Genomic DNA, 24,620 nt, shown 5'->3' with positions numbered 1-24,620 from the left:
CTTGCGTAAATATCAGTATAAATTGTGCTTCAAATTTAGGACAGATAATATGGTAATTCGTGCATGGATTTGCGTCTAAATCGTGCATTAAATGTGCAGAAGTCTAGGTATGTTATGGTGTGAACTGCATATTTGTTTTATAACATTATTCCGCAAATGTCTTTATTTCGATATTTTAAATATTCATGTATATATTTGTGTGTGTGCTCACACAGATTTAGTACGGTACATTATAACGATTTTGAAACTTCACGACGACGTTACGCTTCACGTCGCCATGTCGACTCATGCTCTGTCAGATGACCGTGCATGTTGAAAATAATTATTTATCTTAGTTTCTACAGTAAAAGGCTCAATCGTAAGGTTATTTTACCCATATCACATTGCTTCTCCATCCAGGTTTATCCATTGACTATTTTCTGTTTCGCGATGGCCGGTTCAATAATCCGATCGTACATGCGCTGTGCCAGTCGACTTGGTTGATATGTCTTCGAATGGAATAGCATGGATATATTTTTCATTTTCCAGCTGCTTGAGGTATGCAATAGTTGAACGAGAAGTATGCCTGAAAACCTTGCGTTGATGAACCCATATCCTGATCAGGATAAGTGGACGACGGCCTTTTCCAGAGACATATTGTATATATGGTTTCTTACCTCTTATAGACAATGAACTTTACTTACCAAAGTTGGGGTTTGAATTGTTGCAAGTCTCGATCTAGATGTATCTATCCCCACAAAATTGATCAGCATTCTTTTGTTTTGCAATGCCATTAAGTACAAGGGATATTCTTGTCTTGTTAATTCAAAGTCCACGGTCTTATCACATCTTTATAACTTTAGTATATGAATATTTTGAGTTTGAAATAGCTTTAACGCACTCTTTCTCAAAACCATCAATTTCTGGTTGCATCACCAACCTACGAAACACCAAACAAAGTAAGATATTATATTACGTGCCATTCAACTGCGATTTGTTTATTTTCGTATTCAGAATCGTTTTAATGTAACGTACTCGTATCTCTGTTTTGTTGTTATATCTGCAGTTTCTGTAGATTTTGTAATAAAATGTGTTGTAAATTCCTGTGGAATGGTGTATGGATTTTACTCTGAATATGGTAAAGGTTAGGTGGAGACTGTGGTGGATTGTGTACTGAAATTAGTATTAATTTTGTGAGGCATACTGATGTATTGGACAAAAACAAAGTCTACAGGTTTTATAAGTAAGCAAATTGTTTGGAGGGTAATTGATGATGTCACTGTTTATATACATGACAAATACGCGTCCTTATATATTATGGAAAACTATTCTTAGAACGATACTTTTTGTACACAAAGAATTCTATTTAAATCAAGAAAGAAGTTGTAACTTCGCCATTCTCCACCAGGCGACGCACACTCTATCGTTGGGTAAGTTGGTTTTAGCCAGCACTGTAGTTTGTACCATGGATTGAAGTAGTAAGTACTGGTTACGAGTAGGTTTCTAAACCTTCGTTGGTTTTTGTTGTTATCATTTTCCAAAAATAAATATAAACGTTGGGTTGTAACCTCAGGAATAGAACTGCCTATCTTGTTCCTTGGCTATGTTATATGAGTGGGTGCTTGAAAACTCTAGGATTGGATAGAATGAAAACAACCTGCGAGCAAGAAGCGCGCGATGAAGATAGGACCACTTGAACTGCCTGTTGTGTAGAAAGCTCGTGCTTGTGAGTACCTCGCCATTACCATGTATATTATTATGTTTTAACACCCTGTGCCTTTTTTGTGTTGTATTACTGAAATATCACAATAATTTTTAGTCAGATTTTATAAAAAAAAAACAATTTTTTTTAAGAATACACGAAATATTTATTTCTTTGTCACTATAAGAGGTTTGTAATCGTAAAACTTCTCATTTATTTGTATACAATAATGACGAAAAGATCAGTTTGTTATTATAGCTTGTTGAAAGGTTTAATTTTTCAGAAAATTGTGTAGGAGAATGATAAACCTCACGGGATATGTAGGGATGTACTGTATGAAGTTACATACACGGGGTATGTAGGGATGTACTGTATGAAGTTACATACCCTTTTTATGATTCAAATACTCCACTCATTATTGTATGGAGATGTACATTCCTATGATCCATGGTTCAATTCATCAAAACAAAAACAGGAGCAAAATAATATAAGTGTATTTATTTACTAAGCTGTGGTAGGTAATAACATAGAAATGATTCATGGCTTCATTGTAACTTTAAGATTATACAAAGATTGACAGGTACTTGCTACATGAAAAATATATCAAGATAGTTCATAAGTAAATACTTATGAAAAAGTTTATGATCCTTCAGGTTTTGTACAAGGTAGAACTAGTATATTTGATACAAGTTAAATAGGTTTAGGTATATATCCATGAACTTCCGTTACGCTTTGTCACGTGTTTTTTTATTTATTTACAAACCTCTTGAAGAGGCCTCATAATCACATATATTACATACAAAACAAGTATAAAAATCAAATACACAGTTATATACAACTGAATGCACCTAATACTATCTGTAATAGCTCATATCAAAGGACACACAATAATGTAACGTTGTGAACAAGGACGAACAAGTTTAGAATAAAATTGAAAGAAAGAATTGACATAATTACGAATAACATACCTGGAATAATCAAAACTTATTTTCTTTCTTAACTGACCCATATAAAATGATAACAGATTTAATTGTATATTTTTGGCTAAACAAATTTTCCTAACAGTCATAATACAATATTTAGCTAATGTAATCAAAACATACACTGTAGGCTGTCATCTTTTCTTAATCCTTCTAGGAAGCCCTATATAAGAATTTGCCGTTTCTGATTCAGTGGTACTGATTTTTGAATGGTAAAGGAAATAATGTCGAAAACTAACATCCATAAGGGTTGAACCATTGGACACAGGCAATATAAATGTCTCACTGTTTCAGTGTCTTTACCACAAAGTGTACATAAACCAGTATCATGTTTTTGCATATGAACAAGTCTATTGTTCGTCATTAAAACATTGTGATAAAATAAATAATCCACACCAACAAAGACAAAGCCTTTAAATGGGTGATAAGTATATTTATGTATTTTTTCCCAGTTAGTATCTCTTAAAATATCTTTCCATGCAGTAATTTCTTCAGTAGCGGGGATGGAGTTCCGGTATATTAACTTAATCAGTTTTTTAACAGGAAGATCATTTAAGTAGATAACATTTTCACCATCTGAATTACACACCTCAAAAATAAATGTTGTCGTACCTGTAATTGGGGGAATCTCTCTTTCAACCAAGTCTTTCCATTCTTCTGGAAGATAGCATCATACAACTTTTTGTAATACTGTCTGAGTCACGTTAACTACAGTCAAGATATCGGCATCAAATGTATGAGGCAATACGAAAATGATATATCGTTTACAAATCTTGGTTTTAATTGAAAATAGTGTAAACACTATTTGTTCAACTGAGTTAACTATAGAATATATAAATAATCATTAAAACTGAGATTGAACATTGTCTCTGTTTTTTTTATTAACCTGTCAAACGTTTTCGAATTCTGTTGAAGCCTAACAGACATTACTGTGTTTTAAACGGCATAAATTAACAGAAAAAATACAACAGTAGTGGCAATTATGCAGATAGCTACAAGTATGCTATTGACACAGTGGGAAATTTCATACTACGACGATAAACTTAAAAGTTAACGGTACATGCTAAAGTTACTTCTTTTTTTTTCATTCCATACCAGATACTATCTAAAAACGTGATTATAAATGACGAACTAATATCGTTACTGTCTGATATAGTGTTAAAACATGATCATTTGACTAGTCGTGCAGTTACTAACTGTTTATTACAATTAGCACTGGGTAGTAAACTGTAGTGTAAACACAGCGTGTTACTTTGAAACTCAGAATCTTGTATGGACAAAATAATGATCTTGATAGATTAAGTAACGTGTTTGATATGTTATTAGCTTACTTTTTCTGTTTTGAAAGTTATTGGTATAGTTATTGGCAAAGTAAGAAAGCGGAATTAGGCTTAGGAAAAAGTGACGGAACATCCGAAACCAATGGTGATATTTTTATACATTAAATCTAGTTGCAAGTTCACTCTAATTCAAGTAATAAACCGTGCCGTAGTTCACATTTAGTCGAGTAAAACCCCTAAAAACGATTTGAAATTAAAAAAAATGTTTCCGACTTGTTTGTAATGAAACTGCGGAAGATTGTCATTACCTATTACTTCTTCACAAAAAGAAACGGAAAAAATTACTATTCTAAAGCAAAGTAATTTTACCTACGTACGAGTTTATCCTGAGGCTTCCACGATAAGTACAAATAAAGGTAATATATAAAAGGAGCGCCGTCGTCACATTTTATTATCAGCTAGTCTATTCACCTCTCCAGTCAGTTTAGAAACCTCAGTTATACACCTTTCTTTTGTGAGTTCGTGCATTTCTTCGTTCAGATTTCAGTGTTGTTATTTAGTTTAATAATACCTTGAAGAAAGGCCTGAGAACGTCACCAAGATAATGCCTATGACATATAATATTATCACTAAATTATTAGAAACAGTAAAATGAGCCATCTAAAACTAAATATTATAAAAGGTAAAAGGAGGCGTGTAGAACTAAATTTTAGAAATAGAAGAGACTTGAATAGAATAGAAGTCGTGAGAGAGAAAATAGGTACTAGATGCCATTCACAAATAACTCCTATATGTTTCGTATACAATGATGAGCTGTTTGTAAAACGTGTTTACAGTGAAACCATAACGAATATATGAGGCTGTATACAGGTTTGTTGAGAGTTTCGAACAAAAATTAAAACAATTTTCATGCTCCAAAATAGACGAAATCAGGGGTGAGATTTATCAGTTTGATTTTGAGTTGATTTCAATAATATTATACACAGCTCAAAAGGTTTTATTTTGTCAGTATGAGAATCCAGTGTTTCCATTAACTAAATTAACAGCTGTTGTACTTCTTTTGTGAATTAAGGGGAAAGGTTGTGTGTAAATGCTTTAGAAGTAAAAAAAAAATAATCTTTTAAAACATTCCATTTCACTGGAACTGTAAAATTAATGGTACGTAAAAATGCAGATTTTTTTTTCGAAAATTATCTGTTTTCACAAATCGAATATCCACAAAAAATTCTTATAGGTAGAAAAAATTAAAACTTTCTATAATGTCAAGGTAAGTAAAGTAGTAGTTATTAACTGGCTTTAAGTTATGTTTACAATTTTAAAATGGTTACTTTGACTCAAGTGTATAATGGTTAACTTCTGCAGATAGTAGTTTGTTGCCGCGTTTAACTGTTACATTTGTTTACCTGTTAAAATTTCAACAATTTGAGAAGAAAAATAGTATAAAAATAATCAACTAAAAACGTCGCCTGGATTTTAAAATAAAAGTTCAATGAAAGGCTTACAGCTTTTGAACTTGTTAATTCTGGATTAGGGATTTGGTTTGGTTTGAATTTCGCGTAAAGTTACACGAAGACTATCTGTGCTAGCCGTCCCTAATTTAGCAGTGTTAGGCTAGAGGGAAGGCAGCTGGTCATCACCTCTCACTGCCAACTCTTGGGCTACACTTTTACCAACGAATAGTGGAATTGATCGTACATTGTAACGCCCCCTACAGCTGAAAGGGCGAGCATGTTTGGTGTGACGGGTATTCGAACCCGCGACCTTCGAATTTCGAGTCAAGTGCCATGACCACCAGGCCATGCCGGGCCCCTGGATTAGGGAAGACAATTGGTCTGTTTCTGTTGTGGAGTTGAATATACAGTCTTCAGTATTGAGGTAATGGATTTAAACTTTTAACTACCGATGCAGACTTGCTGTTCAACATATTTCTTACATGTTAAAGTTGTTACCATGTGGTTTGTTTTCCTGGCGATGTTCTGTGTGCAGTTATTTAGTTTTGTTTTGGCGGGAGGGGTACCCTAGGTGACTCTACTGTTATGCTTCATTTAAAAAAAGCTTGAGCGGTTTATTTGTAAAGTTTAAAAGCCTCGCGTCAAAGATTCGTTTTGTGTAACGCAAGACTAGGCTTAAATTATATGAATATACAGTGAGGTGCAGTGTGTAATGCCTAAACATTTTATTGAGTTTAATATGTAGGAAATGTATTTATGAAATGTTCAAATCAATTACACACGTGAAGACTAAGCCAGTTTCATTGTGATCTAGTTTGTTTAGGCTAGATGGTGGTTATTCTTTGCATGTTAAGCTTTCAAATTTAGATTGTTCAAGTGAGATTGTTTCCATGTTGGAGTTTAAGAAAACTGTTTTCTGTATTATTGTGTCTGTAATTAGTTGTTTCGTTTATTAAGCTGACAGACATTTCATTTGTGTTATTAGGTTTCGCCAACAATGTAGTATAAATAAGTTTTTCAACCCAAACGTTTAATAATTATATCTAAGGAAAAATTTGGACATCCACGATCATTACTAGGGCTTCAGATGTGCGAACTATTTTTGTGTAGTTAGTTACGTTATTTTCGTTCGTAAGAAGTGTTGTATTTCATCATGGGATCGCTCATCCAACATGAGGCATAATATGTTCTCTGTTTATTAATAGAGGAATACAAAGCTGTAGTGTTTAAGAGTGAGTGAAAGACACGACTGTTTTCAGGATTTAGGTAGACAAATGTACCATTTAGAATCTGACACTCAATGGTAAGCTAATTATTTTGTGCAAGTGCATATTTATATTTTAAAGCAACCTATAAATGACCCAGGAGAAAGGGAATTGCAAAGAAAATTTACACACAAAACCAAGAAACAAACTACGAGTGGTAAGGTGAAGTTTACATTAATTAAAATAAGTCTGTGCAGAAGTGAGATTGATAATTGTAAGCAAACAATGGAAAAAATTCGAAGGTATGGTTCAATTATTGCGTTATTTATTTATTTTTAACCCAAAATATTTTTGTTTGTAAAGATTTTAGTAGTTGCAGTTAGTCTAAAGTGTTTACTTGTGCGAAAAAAAATGTTCACACGTATTAACTGCTGGTGATGTTTCATTCTGCTTTTTCAGTTTACCATCACACCGTAGATACTTGACTCGGTAAACAAATTATTGAAAATGTAATGATAACATTAGTTGTATAACACATTTATTCTCGGATGTGAAACTTTTTTGGCTCCTATAAAGAAAATGAGTTTAAATGCTAATGTTCTAGTATTTTTGCCATACATAATAATACTGAGTTGAATCCGTTTATTTTTTGTTTTATAACATCTATTGCACTTTTTAGGCTTTAGTTCTATAGTAGTTTCTATACGAACTATCTCACTCTTACGCTACGTGTACATGTAGTCTGTTGTTTTGCCTTCAAAATTTTTTGCCTGAAACTACTTTCATAAGATATGAATATAAAATTATTTTGCTCTTATTTACTCTTAAACTAAAATTTAATATGCGTGTTTGTTGTCTGATTTTGTGAATATAATATCGCGTTATTAAAAAAAGTAACTGAGGTCAGAACATTATGTATCTCAACAATAAAATCAAGCATTTGATTTTAGGAGAATCCAGAAAAAGTTATAATAAATGCCACGTATATAAAATCTGTTCTGTTTGGAGCGTAAGAAATGTTTGAAATATTCCTTAAATTAATTAGAGGTTCTGTTGGAGATTTTTCAACAATTGGCAGAGACTACAGGTAAAGTGGAGCAAAGAAATTACAAGTTGAGAATTACGAGAGTTAATTGATGTTGAAAATTCTAATACGATACTTAGAACACTGATAGCACCAAAATCTTAGTTAAAGCACAACTTTAGACGTTTCTGGTAACTTAGCGGTAAGTATAAGGATTTACAGAACTAGAATTTGTGTATTTCTGTGTAAAAGAGAAATAACGGTGCTCAGCTAGCTTATGATGCAGTAATTTTGGCAGTATCTCTACTGCTTCAGAATTCTTTTTTTCTTATTTAATAACATTATTTTGGTTTTAAAAGACACAGCATTATGAACTATTTTTCAAGTCTTAATACACGTTGCGGCTCGGCGTGGCTGCCTATGCGGTTAGGGTGCTCTAATTGCAAACTGAGGGTCGTGAATTCGAATCTCCGTCTCACCAAACGTTCTTGCCCTTTCAACCATGGAGGACGTCATTATGTGATGGCTAATTTCGCTATTCGTTTATGAAAGAGCAGTTTAAGAGTTGTGGGTGGGTGGCGATGACTAGCTAGCTGTTTTTCCTCTGGGCCCGGCATGGCCAAGCGTGTTAAGGCGTTCGACTCGTAATCCGAGGGTCGCGGGTTCGAATCCCGGTCGCAACAAACATGCTCGCCCTCCCAGCCGTGGGGGCGTTATAATGTGACGGCCAATCCCACTATTCGTTGGTAAAAGAGTAGCTCAAGAGTTGGCGGTGGGCGGTGATAACTAGCTGCCTTTCCTCTAGTCTTACACTGCTAATTTAGGGACGGCTAGTGAAGATAGCCCTCGAGTAGCTTTGCGCGAGATTCAAAACAAGCAACAAAGCTTTTTCTCTAGTCTTACACCACTAAATTAGAGACGACTAGCTCAGTTGGCCCTCGTGTAACTTTGCATGAACTTCAAACTAATCTTATACTTGTCTTGATATTCAGAATTATGCAAATTCACATAAAGCTCTACGCAATATCTATGGATTCATTTGCTTAAATAAATCTTAAAAGCGCACTACAAAACCGGTTTTTGGAAATGAAATATACCTAGGTGTTATTCTGTTATAATAGTTAAACGGTATTAGACAAGCACCTGAAGTTGAGAAATAGTTCACAGCGTCATTTGTAGATATTTTTTATGTTGTTATATACACACAACGTACCTAGTACAAGAGTAATTTTTAAAGTTATTTTTATAACAATGTTAATATTATACATTCACACTTGCTGTGTGTCAATTTGGCAGTGAGACGTTGTTAATGTTCTTCGTATACACAGTAAAAGATACACCCAAGTTATCAATGTAGCAGTTCTAGTTTTCATGAAATTTCTAGAATAACATCTGTTGACGTTACTGGTACCAAGTGTCACAATATTATAGTAAACCAACAGTTATTTGGATTAAAATAATAACAATATAAGGATACTATGTACTTGAGGTGTGAGTAGAGTAGGATACTATGTACGTGAGGTGTGAGTAGAGTAGGATACTATGTACTTGAGGTGTAAGTAGAGTAGGATACTATGTATGAGTAGGATACTATGTACTGTGTGAGTAGAGTAGGATAGTAGGGATACTATGTATGAGTAGAGTAGGATACTATGTACTTGAGGTGTAAGTAGAGTAGGATACTATGTACTTGAGATGTAAATAAAATAATACCGCTGTTATAGAAACAAAAATGTGTTAAATGTCAATATGTTTTATACTTTGTTTTGCGTGATTGAGTTGACATAGAGATGTTTATTTAAGCTGCTTTCTTCTGAGCACCCACCGATGTTAATTCAGTCCCATCACACGTCTGTTACGCTTTTCTATGTTTTCATTTGTAATTTTTTTACATAAAAGGAAAACTCACTTGTGTATTTACGTGTTTTACAACAGGAAATGTTGACATCTGAGTTTTGTATTAAACCCTACTGGCCACGTGCAGCAGTGAATCTATACAAATACCTCTAACACGTAGACTAGTTAAAAGTTGTCCTCGTGTCTTAGAAACTATTTTTACAACTGATACGCACATGAAGATAATAACAACTCTTTTGACACATATAACTGTTGCATAGCGGAGTGCAACTAATTATGAGTTAGTTTTCTATTCTTGTTGCGCTTTCTCTTCATAAGCTTGTCAAGAACTGTCAGTTGCGTATTGTTTTTTTATTTTGTTTATTATCGAAAAAAAATGTTATTGTGTATTGCGCAAGTGCGAAATTGAATAGACACTCTTGTTTTATGTGAGTAAGCCATACTTATTGTTGTATGTGGTATTCTGTAATTATATCTCCAAAAGTGGAGACAATAGAAGCTATGAAAATTTAGTGTAAAAGCACCGTTCCGGACCATGCATTGAACTTGTGATGTAACGTTTCCGGTTTGACAGAGTTGTTTGAAAACTTAATTGTCAGCTAGAACGAAAGCTGGCTAAAATAAGTGGACCACGAATTGTGGGTTTGTGTTCACCCTTGAGAATTGTACATGTAGATGTTTCGCGTGGTGGAAATAGGTGAAAATTGATGTATTAACAGTTAGGTGTGCACTACTGGGTGCAACTGACTTGTAGATATGTGTTTGGATTAAATCTATCGATATGACTGTGATAGTTACTGTTAGATAGTAGATTATACCGTTACAGACTAGTGGGATAAACTAGCATAAGGTAAGGAAGTTGTTCATAATGAGGTTTTATATGGTACTAGTATATTGGAAGCTGTATATGTAATGTTAACACATTTCTCGTTAAAATATTATTTAAAAACGACTGTGTGAATGTATACAAAATTAACTAACCACAAACTAGGAGGTTTTCTTAAAGTGGTAAGGGCTATCGTTAAAAAAATTTCACAAAGAACACATCGATTCCTTTTGGCGTTATATAAGAGTATTTGATGTTTTGAGATTATTCTTTTATAGAGTTAATTCTGCACGAACAGAGCCACGCTTGCTAATGATACTCCTGCCAAGTCACTTTCTGAACAAGGAAAAACTACATCTGAAGTGACAGAGGTTGTCATGTTTATTGGTTTGGATTTATCAGAGCTGATGTTAATTATTGTTTGTGAGCCTATTTATAAATAATATTCGTTTCAATCCATGCCTGCTGGTTTTAGCTGTTAGTGAAACCATTCACTTACAGAACTGTTTCATATAGACGTGGCTGAGACTGCTAATGATAATTACTCCTGTAACCATCCATTTTTTTTACATTCAGTAGAACTGTGGCTGAGGTTCCTTATCATGCCCCTCCCTCCTACAACTTTATCACTGAAAAAAAAAGAAAGAAATTAAACTAACCGTGATCTGGTTCGTTCATTTGTGGAGCAGATCTATCATTGGTGTTCCTTTACATTCAAAAATAATAAAAATAAAATAATCACGCTTTGGACTTTAGAGCCGCGTTATAAAAAATCACGCTTTGGACTTTAGAGCCGCGTTATAAAAGTGACAGTCAAGTCCTGCTGTGTAGTAAAACAAGAGAAGCCAAAGAGCGATTGGTGCTGTAGACAAAATTAGAACGGTTAGCGCACATTGCACTTTAACGCTTTGAGTGAATATTCGAAAACAAAATTATTTGTTTGTGGGTAACTTTATGCGTCCAGTTTTCGGATTAATTTAGGAACAGAACAAATAAGCTTATAAGTTAACAGTTTTCAATATCTGTACAAACGTTGAGTAAGGTAAGGATTATGCGTATATTAAGGCATAATACTGTTGTATTTGTCAGTTCTTTGTTTGTTGACAAAAGTATTATTTATACTTCATTTAGATTCATTTCCCGAAAGTGAAGCTTATTTCGAGTTCGTTATTTTGATACTTGTCCGAAATTTTATTTTTGAAGGGAAGCTATATGAATCACACATACTTATAAACATATAATAACTCACATAAGGATCTTATCATAAATAAAATATATTCTTTCTTATTCCATCAGTTAAACAGATGGCGTTGTTTATTTGATACTTGCAGGCTAATGAACTGACAGTACACGTACATGTAAACTAATACAGTTCACACAACAAGAGAACGTAAGTAAAATTTGTCATGCAGTATTCAACAGACCTGAGGACTATACAAACGTCTTAAGATGGCGTTCCTTATGTGTGCTTTTTTAATGTCACTCTTATGTTTAACCTAAGGGTAAGTTTCATGGAAAATTTTTACGATTATTTTACTTCTTATTCACAAGTAATACTTGTGTTTATTGTCAAACTTTTCCTAAGTAATTTATTTTTTATTTGCTATAACTACAAAATCGTGGAATATTACCTTCCCAAATTTTTAGTAATGGAGTAGATAATTTCAGTTATTCTCAGTTCTAGGAAACGCCTATCAGTTGGTCAGCAACAGGTTTACGGATTCATACGGTTAAAATCAGGGATTCGATTCCCTATGATGCGTGGATATAGTTCAGTTGCCCTTTAGGTAGCTCCGTGATAAAACAGGAGAGATGTGAAGCTGTAAATAAGTACATGCCATATTCCATATTGAATAAATCATCAAAACATTTATTTTGGCCCGGCATGACCAGATGGATAAGACACTCGACTCGTAATATGAGGGCCGCGGGTTTGAATTCCCGTTACATCAAACACGATTGCCTTTTCAGCCGTGGGTGGGGTCGTTAAAATGTTACGATCAATCCCACTATTCGTTGGTAAAAATAGTTCCCCAAAAGTTGGTTGTGGGTGGTGATGACTAGCTGCCTTCCCTCTAGTCTTACACTGCAAAATTGGGGACGGCTAACGCAGATAGCCTTCGTGTAGCTTTGCACGAAATTCAAAACAAACAAGCATTTTTCATAAGTTCAAGAGGAATTTTGAAAGTGTGTCCCGAGAACAGTGTTAAAAAATCACACTGTTACGAATAATTTTTTTTATTATTATGCTTACGTCCAACACAGTATGTTTTGCTACAGTATTTTCAAAATGTTTATTTAATCATTATAGTTATTACTGAACTGTATAAAATTAGCTTTTGTGACAAACACGACAGCTCCTTTGCTTTTTTGATCGGTTATTTGCACTCAGCGTTGTAACAGGTAAAACAAAGAATTACTCGATGTGAGGCTATATGTATAACACAACTCTACATTAGTTAGTTAGTTATCACCATTAGATTCCATCTAGGAACATAGGGCCGCAATCGCTTGCGGATTCTTCAACAGATATTTAAGTGAGTAGGTTGTTAGCTCACTGCACCGAGCCGTCCCTAATTTAGTAGTGTAAGACTAAAGGGAAGGCAGCTAGTCATCACCACCTACCGCCAACTCTTGGACTACTCTTTTACCAACGAATAGTGGGATTGACCGTACCATTATAACGCCCCCACGGCTGGGAGGGCAAGCATGTTTGGCGCGACGCGGGCGCGAACCCGCGACCCTCGGATTACGAGTCGCACGCCTTACGCGCTTGGCTATGCCAGGCCTACAACTCTACATTAGGAAGGTTAAATTACCAATGCTTATAAACCAGAAGTCCTTTTGTATTCCACTATGTTATCTAAATTTTGAAATATCAGGATTCACTAGATTTAACCATATATTTAAATTACTACAATTGATAATTTACTGTGATAAAATATGTAACTGAAATTAAAGAATACTACCATAAATCAAAATTTAATACATTAAACTTTAAAACATTGGGTTATTGTGAAAATTAGCATTCCTCTATTTGCCTATACAATCAGAAATAAATTTTTATACCATATTTCTTAGCTATTCCCCGTTGGGACAGCGATAAATATACGAATTTACAACGCTGAAATCAAGTGTTCGATTCTCCTCGGCGGAGACAGAAGACAGCCCGATGTGTCTTTGGTATGCAAAAACACACGCACATACTGGTAGCTTTATTTTTAAGTATGAAATAGGCTCGAAAACGTACAATTTCTGATAAAGTAAGACAAAACATAATAGATTTAAATCCATTGTGAAATTTGTGTAAAAACGATTGTATCCACATAGAGTTCACAAAGTTATAAGATCCATTGAAACTGGTACCACCGTTGACACATACACGGAAGACCTAACCTTTTCAGATCAGATGCTAAGCTCTTTAGTCTTAATTCACTAGAAATGTGAGTGGGTTTTAACAGCTGCTTTGCTACAGAGCGTCAAAACCACTGATGTTAAATTTGACACTTCCATAGTTTGTTTGTTTATTTTTTAAGTTTGCGCAAAGCTACACGAGGGCTATCTGTAGTGTAAGACTAAAGGGACGACATCTAGTCATCATCACCCATCGCCAGCTCTTGGGTTACATTTTAACCAAAGAATAGTGAGATTAACCGTCACATTATAATGCCCCCACGGCTGAAAGGGCGAGCATGCTTGGTTCGACAGGGATTCGAACCCGCGACCCTCAGATTACGAGTCGAACACCTTAACCCATCTGGCCACACGAGTCAAAGGTTAAGATTTTTGGAACCAAGAGACGTCAGTACATTTATCGCATAAATGGTGAGAGATTAAAGGAAAATTGTTTGGAACCTTCAGAGGTAACATCCAAAAGTGGTACTGTCTAACCGCTGAAGTGTATTAAAAGTATTTTAAAAAAATGCAAAGGTAAAAGAAACTATAAGGTTACCCCACCTGATGTTGTTGACTTCTGCTGCATTGATGGTTCTTGGATTCTGTAACACTCATTCACCACGTTGTTCTTTCTAGACGTGGCGTGGCAGGGTCTGGTGTCATGACGCTCGACTTACTATTTGCAGGTCGCGAGTTCAAATACCATCAACGACCATATTCACTCTTTTACTGTGCGAGCGTTATGACATGACGATGGATCACACTTTCTGTTAACGATGAATGGATTTGACTAACTGCTTTCCCTCTAGTCTGTCACTGTGAAATTAAAGACTGCTGGCGAAATTCCAAAAACAAACATTCTAAACGCAGGAGAAATACCATTTTCCATCATGATAATGATCCGAAACAGTTAAGACCTAAGTTATGCATGTAACAACGAGTATGAAAGAAATAACTTAAATTTGCTTTATAGGAGTTTGATTTGCTTTTAGATATTACGATAATCTGAGATAACTTCACTAAAAGTAACCCATTGTAACGTGAATTTTAATACGTGGCTATGGTTGAGTAGTCATAGTACTGTACTTCTGCAAATGTATGTAGATCTAAATATATTTCTGTTTTTATTGTCAAAGGCATTTCTTCAAAATATTCTGATGTTTAACCATCAGATCTTTATTGTTGTTGTTGTTTTATTTTTTAGACTGAGAGAAAACTTGCAGAATTGTATAAACATGAAATGTGACGATTTATTGAAAAAATACGGATATACATGTCATTTACCATTGGATGTTAAAAGTTTTTGAATTTGCTTTTCAAGTATCAATATTTGTACGTTATTCTGTTTCTTTTTGAATTTCGTGACGAATTACTCAATTGCTGTCTGCGTTAGGCTTCTCTAATTTAGAACTGGAGGGAAACCAGTTAGTCAACACCATCCACCGCCAACTCTTTGGCTTTTATTTATTAACAAACGGTGAGATTGACTGTCCACATTATAACGAGGATGTTCGATAAAAAGATTAGGATCTGCGACCAATAGATTGTTAATATTTTCTGAAAATTACAAGTTTATTTCAACCTTACTTAAGTTACGAAAGTGGAAGTTCGCAGAGCGAAGCGTATCTCGTGAAACTCGCTTAATGGATGTTTCATTTATACTGAGGCTTTATGTCTGATTAATTTTGTTCACTGCTGTTACTGCTTGTTTGTTTTGAATTTCGCGCAAAACTACACAAGAGCTATCTGCGCTAGCCGTCCATAATTTAGCAGTGTAAGACTAGAGGAAGGCAGCTAGTCATTACCACCCACCGCCAGGTCTTGGGCTACTCTTTTACCAACGAATAGTGGGATTGACCGTAACATTATAACGCCCTCACGGCTGAAAAGGCGAGCATGTTTGGTGCGACCGAGATTCGAATCCGCGACCCTCGGATTACGAGTCGAACGCCTTAACACACTTGGCCATGCCGGGCCCTGCTGTTACTGTAAATCTACTTCTATATTTTTGTTTATAGTTTTCGATTAGCTTTACAGTTTAGACAACATAATAAAGCTGTTTTAAGCAGAAGTTTATTTCGAAAAAAATTTAGCATTTAAAGATAGAAATTTGTTTTGAATTTGTCGCAAAACTACACGAGGGCTATTTACGCTAGCCGTCCCTAACTTAGCAGTGTAAGACTAGAGAGAAGTCAGCTAGTCATTATCACCCATTGCCAGGTCTTGGGCTATTCTTTTACCAAGAGATAGTGGGATTGAACGTCACATTATAACATCCCCATGGCTAAAAAGGCGAGCATGGTTGGTGGGACGGGGATTCGAACCTGCAACCTTCAGATTACGAGCCCTACCTACCTGGCCATGCCGAGCTTACTTCCATAAAAAAACAACAACTCTGTGTACAGACACATTAATAGTGAAGTAATGAACGGTTATTAAATTTTAAAATTTCAAGGTATATTTTAACTCAAAGATATACATAAATAACTTAATGTCTTCCAAAAGTTGTGAAAATATTTGTGAAATGTGTATATTTTTTGTCATAAAATATAGATTAATTAGTTTTGATTTGAAAGACCTTTCTGATTTTAAGTGGTTGAATCAAAAACGTATTTACGTTAAGCATATGGTTTTCAAAGACATAATAAAAGAATAATAATTGTAATTTAAAATATCAGAGCGATGACAAGGCTAAACCACTTAGACAAATATCAGTCATCCCCATCAGTTCATTTTTAAGCGTCTCCTTGTGGAACAGCACTAAGTCTGTGGACTTGCATCGCTAAAATTCGGGGCTGGATTCTCCGCGGTGGACACAGCATATAGCCTATTGTGGCTTTACTCTAAAGGAAACAAACATTTTAATGCAAATATGGCACTTAAATAGTCAGTCATTTGACTTGAAATAAAAACGAGTCATTCAGCCATGGTTGTAAATTAATATTTAGGTGGCCTGGCTTTATATTTTTACACTTCTTTATATTTTCGCTTCAGTATAGAACACAGCCACCATTAAGAGCTAGTACAGGCTGTTCCCCATGTTGCATGCTCAAAAACTGAATGTAGATAAGGTATCGAAGAAGGCTTAACCATTCCTCTGGCAAAGCTATTCACAGAACATCTTAAGTGTCTGGAGTCACTCTTGAGATAGGTGCAATGCATCTTCCAAGAGTATCTCGTACATTCTCAATGGGACTAGAAGTCCGATAAGTGTGCTAGCTTTAATCCACAGTACGTGTTCTTGACACTTGCAGGTGAGCTGTTTTATGATTTGCAGTGAGCTGTTTTATGATTTACAGTGAGCTGACGAAGCCATATGAGACGTCTATCACACAGCTCGTTTTGTGAGGTTTGTTTCTAACAGTCTGCACACTGATACTGTGTCTAATTGTGACTGCGTACCTGTTTCTCGATCTTGGAACATATACTCTACCTTTACTTCAATAGACCTTTTTGCTGTGGATATCCAGATGTTTGCAAAACCGCAACATTAGTTTAGGAACGGTACAACATTCAGTTCATGATCCTCTGAGACACATTTTTTATCCTGTTTTATGTTCGTCCAGTAAATTATCGAATGAGCAAGACATCTGTACGTCTTTTTTGAGGTTTAACTATGATTCTAGAACAGTTTGGAGCACTTTGAAGTGCGACGCAATACAACGTGAAAATCTAAATAAGACTTTAAGATTCTACTGTGTATATTAAGTGCTTAATAACCAGCAATATGCTTTGACGATTATGTTTACTGATCGTCAGAGGCCTAATTTACGTAGCAATGAACTGAAGGGTGGGAGTGGCTAGTATTATTTTACAACAGTAGTTTTTCCATGGCATAGCTATAGTAATAACATGTTTAAATTATTATTTAATTTATATTATTATTATTTGCAGTGTACGTTCATTTACGAAACCCGACCAAGGATGAACATTTCTTAGGTAGAATAAAGCCGAACTTGACAGGGCTCTTGTGGTTTGTATTACATATAGGAGTGATTCGTATATAGCAGCTGTCAAGGATCGAGTGAACTATATTATATAAAACAGTCTCTTCTGGTATTTTGTACTCGTCCCAAGGTCACATTCCATCCCATGTCGCAGGGACCGGTCCCAGGGTTTGTCATGGCGCCCTCGGAAACGGGGAGGAAAAAGTAGTTTGAGGTACAGAATACTCATCCCAGCTGAGCGCACAAGAAAGATGGCCGATACCATTATTTTAAATGAGGGGATGTAACTGCCGAGAGGTCTTCAAGCGCACGATTCACACCATTCCAGCAGTTTCATTTTTACGAAACAATAATATACTTCGCATTCACCAAACAGACAAGTCCCCTTTATCCGACAACATTAACTCCCGATAGGACTTTGCTGTTAGTTCCTTCATATCTTATAACAATCTTGTTTGATTCACATTCTAGTAGTACATGGGATGTATGTATCTTCATCGTACCTTAGAACATTCTTATGAAAGTTAAATCCTGGTGGGTCCACATAGCTAACTCCTTTTCTGAAAATATCGTTATTTGAACGAAATCCCGGTGGGGCCATGTAGATAACTCCTTTGTATGTGTATGTGTTTATTAATCTTAATTAAATCCCAGTGACGGCCCGACATGGCCAGGTGGGATAAGCCGTTCGACTCGTAATCTGAGGGTCGCGGGTTTGAATCCCGATCGCACCAAACACGCTCGCCCTCCCAGCCGTGGGGGCGTAATAATGTGACAGTCAATCCCACTATTCGTTGGTAAAAGAGTAGCCCAAGAGTTGGCGGTGGGTGGTGATGACTAGCTGCCTTCCCTCTAGTCTTACACTACTAAATTAGAGACGGCGAGCGCAGATAGCCCTCGAGTAGCTTTGCGCAAAATTCAAAACAAACCAAACCGAAACCAAAATCCTAGTGAGACTTGTTAGTTACTGATCTTATCTAAATGATCTGTTGGATTATGTAAGAATCTCCACCGCATCTGAAAACATTTACATTTAATTTATATCCCGGTTGGATCGTATAGTTTGTCAAATGTTACACTTAAGTTTCCCATATCGGAGAAAATTAGCAGAACCTACTTACCAATTGCTTACTATCTTAGTTTTACTGATTGTAAGATAAAGCATGACTATTCTTAAATAATGAATATTAAATTGGTCCCTGTCATCGTTAGTAATAATGATTTGTACAACTAAAATATATTTCTATTTTCGTTTTATAGTTACGTTACTTATACCTTTTGTACCTCGCTGGGACAGCGGTAAGTCTTCGGATTTACAATGCTAAAATCAGGAGTTCGATTCCCCTTGGTGGATACAGCAGATAGCCAGATGTGGCTTTGTTGTAAGAAAAACATACATTTATAGCTTCTACGATAAAATAGGATTCTGAAATTCATAATGTGAGTTCTAATATTTGGTGTAAAAAAACGTTCATTTTTTTCAGTTTTGTAAGGTATCGGATCCATCATATGTATTTTGTATGAGGAACATAGAGTTATATACTAATAAGCTAGACATTATATTTTTTTGTTTTAGAAGTCAAAGAATTTTTTTTTATTTCTGTTATCACAAACTTTTGCGAACTTAATACCTTTATTATTTCTTCTGACCGGGCCGGCATGGCCAGGTGGTTAGGGCGCTCGACTTGTAATCCGAAGATCGCGGGTTAGAATCTCCGTCACACCAAACATGCTCGCCTTTTCAGCTGTGGGGACGTTATAATGTTACAATCAATCCCACTATTCGATGGTAAAAGAATAGCCCAAGAGTTGGCGGTAGGTGGTGATAACTAACTGCCTTCCCTCTAGACTTACACTGTTGAATTAGGGACGGCTAGCGCAGGTAGCCCTCGTGTAGACTTGCGCGAAATTCAAAACAAACCAAACCTACTGACAGATTAAAATATAATTAGTTTTTGTTGTTAATGTTGTAAAGATGTGTCTTATGAAAGATAAGGCTGTTTGACGATAATATTACATAAAGTCATCACCAATAGCTAAGATAAGACGTTGTGTGTACATGAATTAAAAACCATTCTTAATGTTAGTATACATTATCTTTCGTTGGTAAAATATTGGACCATGCTGTTTTTTTATTTTATACTTTACCCAGATACTTTCTGTTTATGAAGCAGAAAAAATAATTTAATTAGATGGAACATTCTTCTCATGTGAAAAAAATACAAACAGCTATGCAAGAAAAGATGTAGTTTCGTCCAGTGGGTGTGGATTTGTCCTTTGGTAGAGCTTTGGATTACAGCGCTTGCGTGATGGGTTCGAATTCGACGTGTTTTAACACAAAATATACCTAACAATTTAAGAAATTGGTACATTATAGCGTAATACTTCATTGGTGTAGGTGATTTTCAGTAGGATAGTGATGGCTGGCTTCCTCCCATTTGTCGGTAATTCAAAATTAGGGACGGTGGCAGATGGTTTAAGTACTTTTGTCAGAATGACAAAATAGTATTGACCAAGGGACATAACTTGTGCGAGCGGAAAGATAAACGATATTTCAGCGGTGTGAGATATAAAGGTTGTATTGATGTTTAAAAATAAGGGTCTCGTAGGAACTATATTGCAAGTGAAAATCTATAAGTTCTATGAGGTCTAAAGTTGGAACGATGTGTGACGTTTCGTCATTGGTAACCTGGAATCATTAGACGATGAAAACATGTAGGTATTTATGTTCAAGATAAAGATTACCATATGGTTGTAGTAATATACAAATTATGATATATGGAACTGTCCATTTTAATATTATTAGGCATATTTGTACAAGCAGTGGAGTTAAATAACTTAGATGGCTTTATTACTGTTGTGTGATTGTTGTTGATTTTTAGCGCAAAGTTACACTATGGAATATCTGCACTCTGTCTACTGCAGGGAACTTAGTCACAGATTTTAGAGTTTTAAGTCCTTAAACTGTGGCTCAAAGGGAAACTTGAAGAAGAATGTGGTCATAAAGAGGAACTATGGGTAGTGTATAAGCTTTATTCCTTGCTCTATGGACAAGGCATACCCTAATGGTTAGAATACCTAGTGCATCCGTGAATTGATGGTTCACGTTCTGATTATATCAAAAAACGTGCTCTGCACTTGGGACTAAGGGTGCACTACATGATCAGATTCCAGACAAGAGTAACTCATGAGTTGGAAGTTAGTGGTGTTAACTGATTAGCTGCCTTCTCTCTACTCTGTCAGTTTAACATTTTGAATGGTTATGTGTATGTAAGTCCTTTGTGCAACGTTGCACGAATATTCTGAAGAAACAAACAGCCTTCTTCGACCTGTTAGTTATTAACATTATTCCTCTTTCTTCTGCTGTTTTTACCATGTCAGTTTGTATATATCTCTTCACTAAGTGTGTCAGATATGTCAACTGTGTTTGCGACATAAAAGTTCAATTTTACTGGCCATCTGTTATCTCACATTCATTTGCAAACAAAAGTAATATATATAAGTATATATTCGTGAAAAATACTTTTTTTGACTAATGTGTACCTGACAAAAATATCTAGACACAAAACGACCAAACACTGCTGTGGAAAACATAAAACAACCCTAGTATGTAAATTAATCTTTTTTTAAAATAAATTGATATATTTAAAAAAAACTTACATATGCCAAGACAATACACGTTAAAATGTTGTATTGCCGTTAAAACTTATCATTTCTGATGAATTGCTAATTCCTGAGTATTGTGATGAGCCAAGTGTCACATTCGGTGTTGTGGAGCTTACTCGCCCAAGAACTGTACTGGATCAAAGCAGTTTCTGCAAAAAAGAAGAAAATCAATATATTAAAAAAAAAGTCCGTTGGGTTTCCGTTTATTGAAAACATTACACTTATAATGTGAATTCAGTTATGTGACAACAATCAAGAAAAATGATGATGTAGGTGAGTGGGTAAAGTACAAACTTGGGGTCAGTATTTCTAATGTTGGGTGTTTTCTGTCCCCATGTAACTTTTTGGGTGTTTTCTGTCATGTGGCCCGGCATGGCCAGGTGGTTAAGGCACTCGACTTGTAATCCTAGGGTCGCGGGTTCGAATCCCCGTCACACCAAACATACTTGCTTATTCAGCTGTGGGGGCGTTATATGACGGCCAATTCCACTATTCGTTTTTAAAAGAGTAGCCCAAGGCTGGTGATGGCTATCTACCTTTCATCTAGTCTTTCACTGTTAAATTAGGGATGGTCAATCCAGATAGCCCTCGTTTAGCTTTATGCGAAATTCAAAACAAACAAACTAGCAAGTATGTGTGTGTATTTAGGTATCACCAATATTATGAGGGTGTTAATAAAATTAGAAATATTCTTCATTAAGGTGTAAACATTTTGATGTATCGAACAAAACAGGTCCGGCATGGCCACGTGGTAAGGGCGCTCAACTCGTAATCTGAGTGTCATGCCCCATTTCCAGTTACACCAAAAGTGCTCGCCATTTTCAGTTGTAGGGACGTTGTAAAATTACAGACAATTGCACTGTTCGTTGGTAAAAGAGCAGCCCAAGATTTGGCAGTGGGTAGTGATGACTGGCTGCCTTCCCGCTAGTCTTACACTGATAAATTAGTGACGATTAACGTAGATAGCCCTGGTTTAGATTTGCACAAAATTTAAAAAAACCAAAAAATCAAGGAACACAAACCTTTTAAAATTACGTTACAGGATTAATTATTCGTTTCTGTTTAGTTTTGTTTTATGATGTTAGTTTTACATTTAATTAAATTAATTTTATAATCTCCCTCCCCCCCAAAAAATTCGCATAATGGGTTTGTTTTGCAAACTTGCACAAGCATTGTATTGTAGACAGTGAAGATGCATATAACTAAGATATTTACTAAGGCATCAAATAAACATAAATTGGAGAGTTCTACGTTTCGTTAGATGTAAAGCTTTTTCCAGTCATATCATATAAATAAAAGCAATGAAAAGTGCAGGGGAAGCTGTCTGAAACGAACATAAAAAGATTTCTACGGAACCTCTACTGGCTCACGTTTTATATTTAATTCGACGAGATCGTCACATTTTTTATTTAAAACTGCCCTTTATGTGATTGCTGCAAATTGCACATTTCTTGTCTCTACTTGGCTGATCTAACTGTATAGAAATGCACAAGTTATTAGAATGCCTTTTCTTGTTACTTGAAAGCTCTGACTACAGTTGACAGCCACGGGAAAAGAACTGGATCTCACCTGTGATGATTGCATTACTTCTTTCCCTAGGGAGGCACGCAAACATACCTGACATTGTTAAAGCGGCTTCAGACCAATGAGAGCTCTCTGAGTGACAGGGTTTGTTTTTCTTAGCACCTGTGCCATCTCCGTATTTGGAAAAGCATGCACAGGCCTATAGGCGTTCATTTAGTTTGATTTCTATTGTTTTTTGGCGGTTTTTTTAGTACATATCTAATACCTGAGCTACAGGTAATTTAGATTAGTGTTCTTGTAATACTGTTAAATGGCAATATTTCCACTTGATCACATTTTTAAATATCGGTAGAAAAACCATTTCCAAGGTCAGTATCGGGTTAATCAGGCATGAACTCTAAACTCTACATGTACGTATGTGAAAACAGTGAAACACAAATGTTAAGTTGAAAAAAAATGCATTGCACTATGGCACACACACACACACACACCTCTGATAGCAAATTAATTGCATTATTTACTTCCCCCCCACAAAAAAAAATACAATTTATAATCATTTGAATTTAATCAAGATAACAAAGCTTAGTGAAAGTATAAACGTGCGAAAACTCTTGGTTGTTAACAAACTCAATTAAAATATAAAGTTAAACAAAATATAAATATTACTTTTTATTTGCTGTAAGCTGATTGTTAACAACTTCGTTTAGAATATAAATTTAGATTTAAAACATTTTTTATGAAGGCGTACAATAAAAAACACTAATGCAAGAATATGAGGAAAAAACACAATTCGGTTGTTTACGGAGATCCAAATGATTAGCATGTGCACATACAATGTTTTTATACACACTGTATTTTTGTTTTTCGTGCTTAAAATATAAAAGCGCGGGTCCGGCATGGCCAGATGGTTAATGCGCTCGACTCGTAATCTAAGGGTCGCGGATTTGTACCCCCGTCACACCAAAATGCTCACCTTTTCAGCCGTAGGGACGTTATAATTATACGGTAAATTCCACTGTTCTTTGGTAAAAGAGTAGCTCAAGAGTTGGCGGTGGGTGATGATAACTACTCTACGCTTACACTGCTAAATTAGGGACGGCTAGAGCAGAGAGCCCTCGTGTAGCTTTACGCGAAATTCAAAACAAACAAACAAACAAACATAAAGCGCGTATTTATGTTTCGGTATTAAGCAGCTAAGTGGTCGAACATTTTGGCTGATGGACAATCCTTTACAACTGCTTTTGATAAGTAGCAAGTTTTCCCGTTATGAGTATTTTGATGACAGACAAGGAGGGGTCAGTCGGAACAAACCATTCTGATTGATAGTTTCCGAAGAAAAAATATTGTTTTGTGGTGTTGTTGCATCTTAACATGGTTTTTTTAGTGTTAGCTTTTTAAGATTGCATATGGGTAAGTGTTGTAGTGATCTTTTTATTACGATCAGGATAACCTTACGTACAACCAATTCAGATAGCTCTGTAAATATTACATCGCAGTAAGGCTATGATGGTTAAATATTATTTTTGGTTAGTCATAAGCTGTTCGAGTGTATATGGGTGAATAAAAGGAAAGAAAATATATCTATCTGTGTGTATTATCACGAAATAGAAGTGTTATTTTCATATGCACTGAGGAAAGTGTACTTCAATTACAATTCTGGATCCTAATCACTCAGAAACTGAGGTTCTCATCCTTTTACTTTTAAATGCTTGATTTTCACTGAGGTACTTAATTGTAAGTACAATTGAAATTCGCGTAACCTTTTACGTTGTACCAAGCTTCT

At 35.5% G+C, this 24,620-nt stretch overlaps 1 protein-coding gene and 1 long non-coding RNA gene across 19 annotated transcripts in view; one reads left to right on the top strand and one right to left on the bottom strand.

The window, feature by feature from the left end:
* The window catches only part of LOC143249061 (serine/threonine-protein phosphatase 4 regulatory subunit 1-like), a 161,005-nt gene that overhangs the window by 39,939 nt on the left and 96,446 nt on the right, over positions 1–24,620 (top strand). For 2 of the 18 annotated variants that reach the window (XM_076498256.1, XM_076498255.1), the window contains exon 1: positions 1,410–1,705. The exons of 4 other annotated variants lie outside the window; for them this stretch is intronic. The gene's annotated coding sequence lies outside the window, so the exon portion shown is untranslated. Of the gene's footprint in view, positions 1–1,031; positions 1,706–5,687; positions 5,817–11,712; positions 11,807–24,620 lie in introns of those variants that run through there. 12 more of the 18 variants (XR_013027528.1, XM_076498369.1, XR_013027556.1 and 9 more) reach the window with 11 other exon arrangements.
* LOC143249130 (uncharacterized) lies at positions 10,346–22,875 on the bottom strand. Its single transcript, XR_013027575.1, has 4 exons — positions 22,684–22,875; positions 21,308–21,462; positions 11,936–12,124; positions 10,346–10,933 (listed from the first exon to the last, which is right to left on the bottom strand). It is a non-coding gene; the product is annotated as an uncharacterized LOC143249130 (long non-coding RNA).

This window comes from Tachypleus tridentatus, chromosome 1 (genome assembly GCF_004210375.1).
Source record: "Tachypleus tridentatus isolate NWPU-2018 chromosome 1, ASM421037v1, whole genome shotgun sequence".
Lineage (NCBI taxonomy): Eukaryota > Metazoa > Arthropoda > Merostomata > Xiphosura > Limulidae > Tachypleus > Tachypleus tridentatus.
Note: the sequence above shows the minus strand (reverse complement) of the source record. Positions and strands in the feature narration are given on the sequence as shown.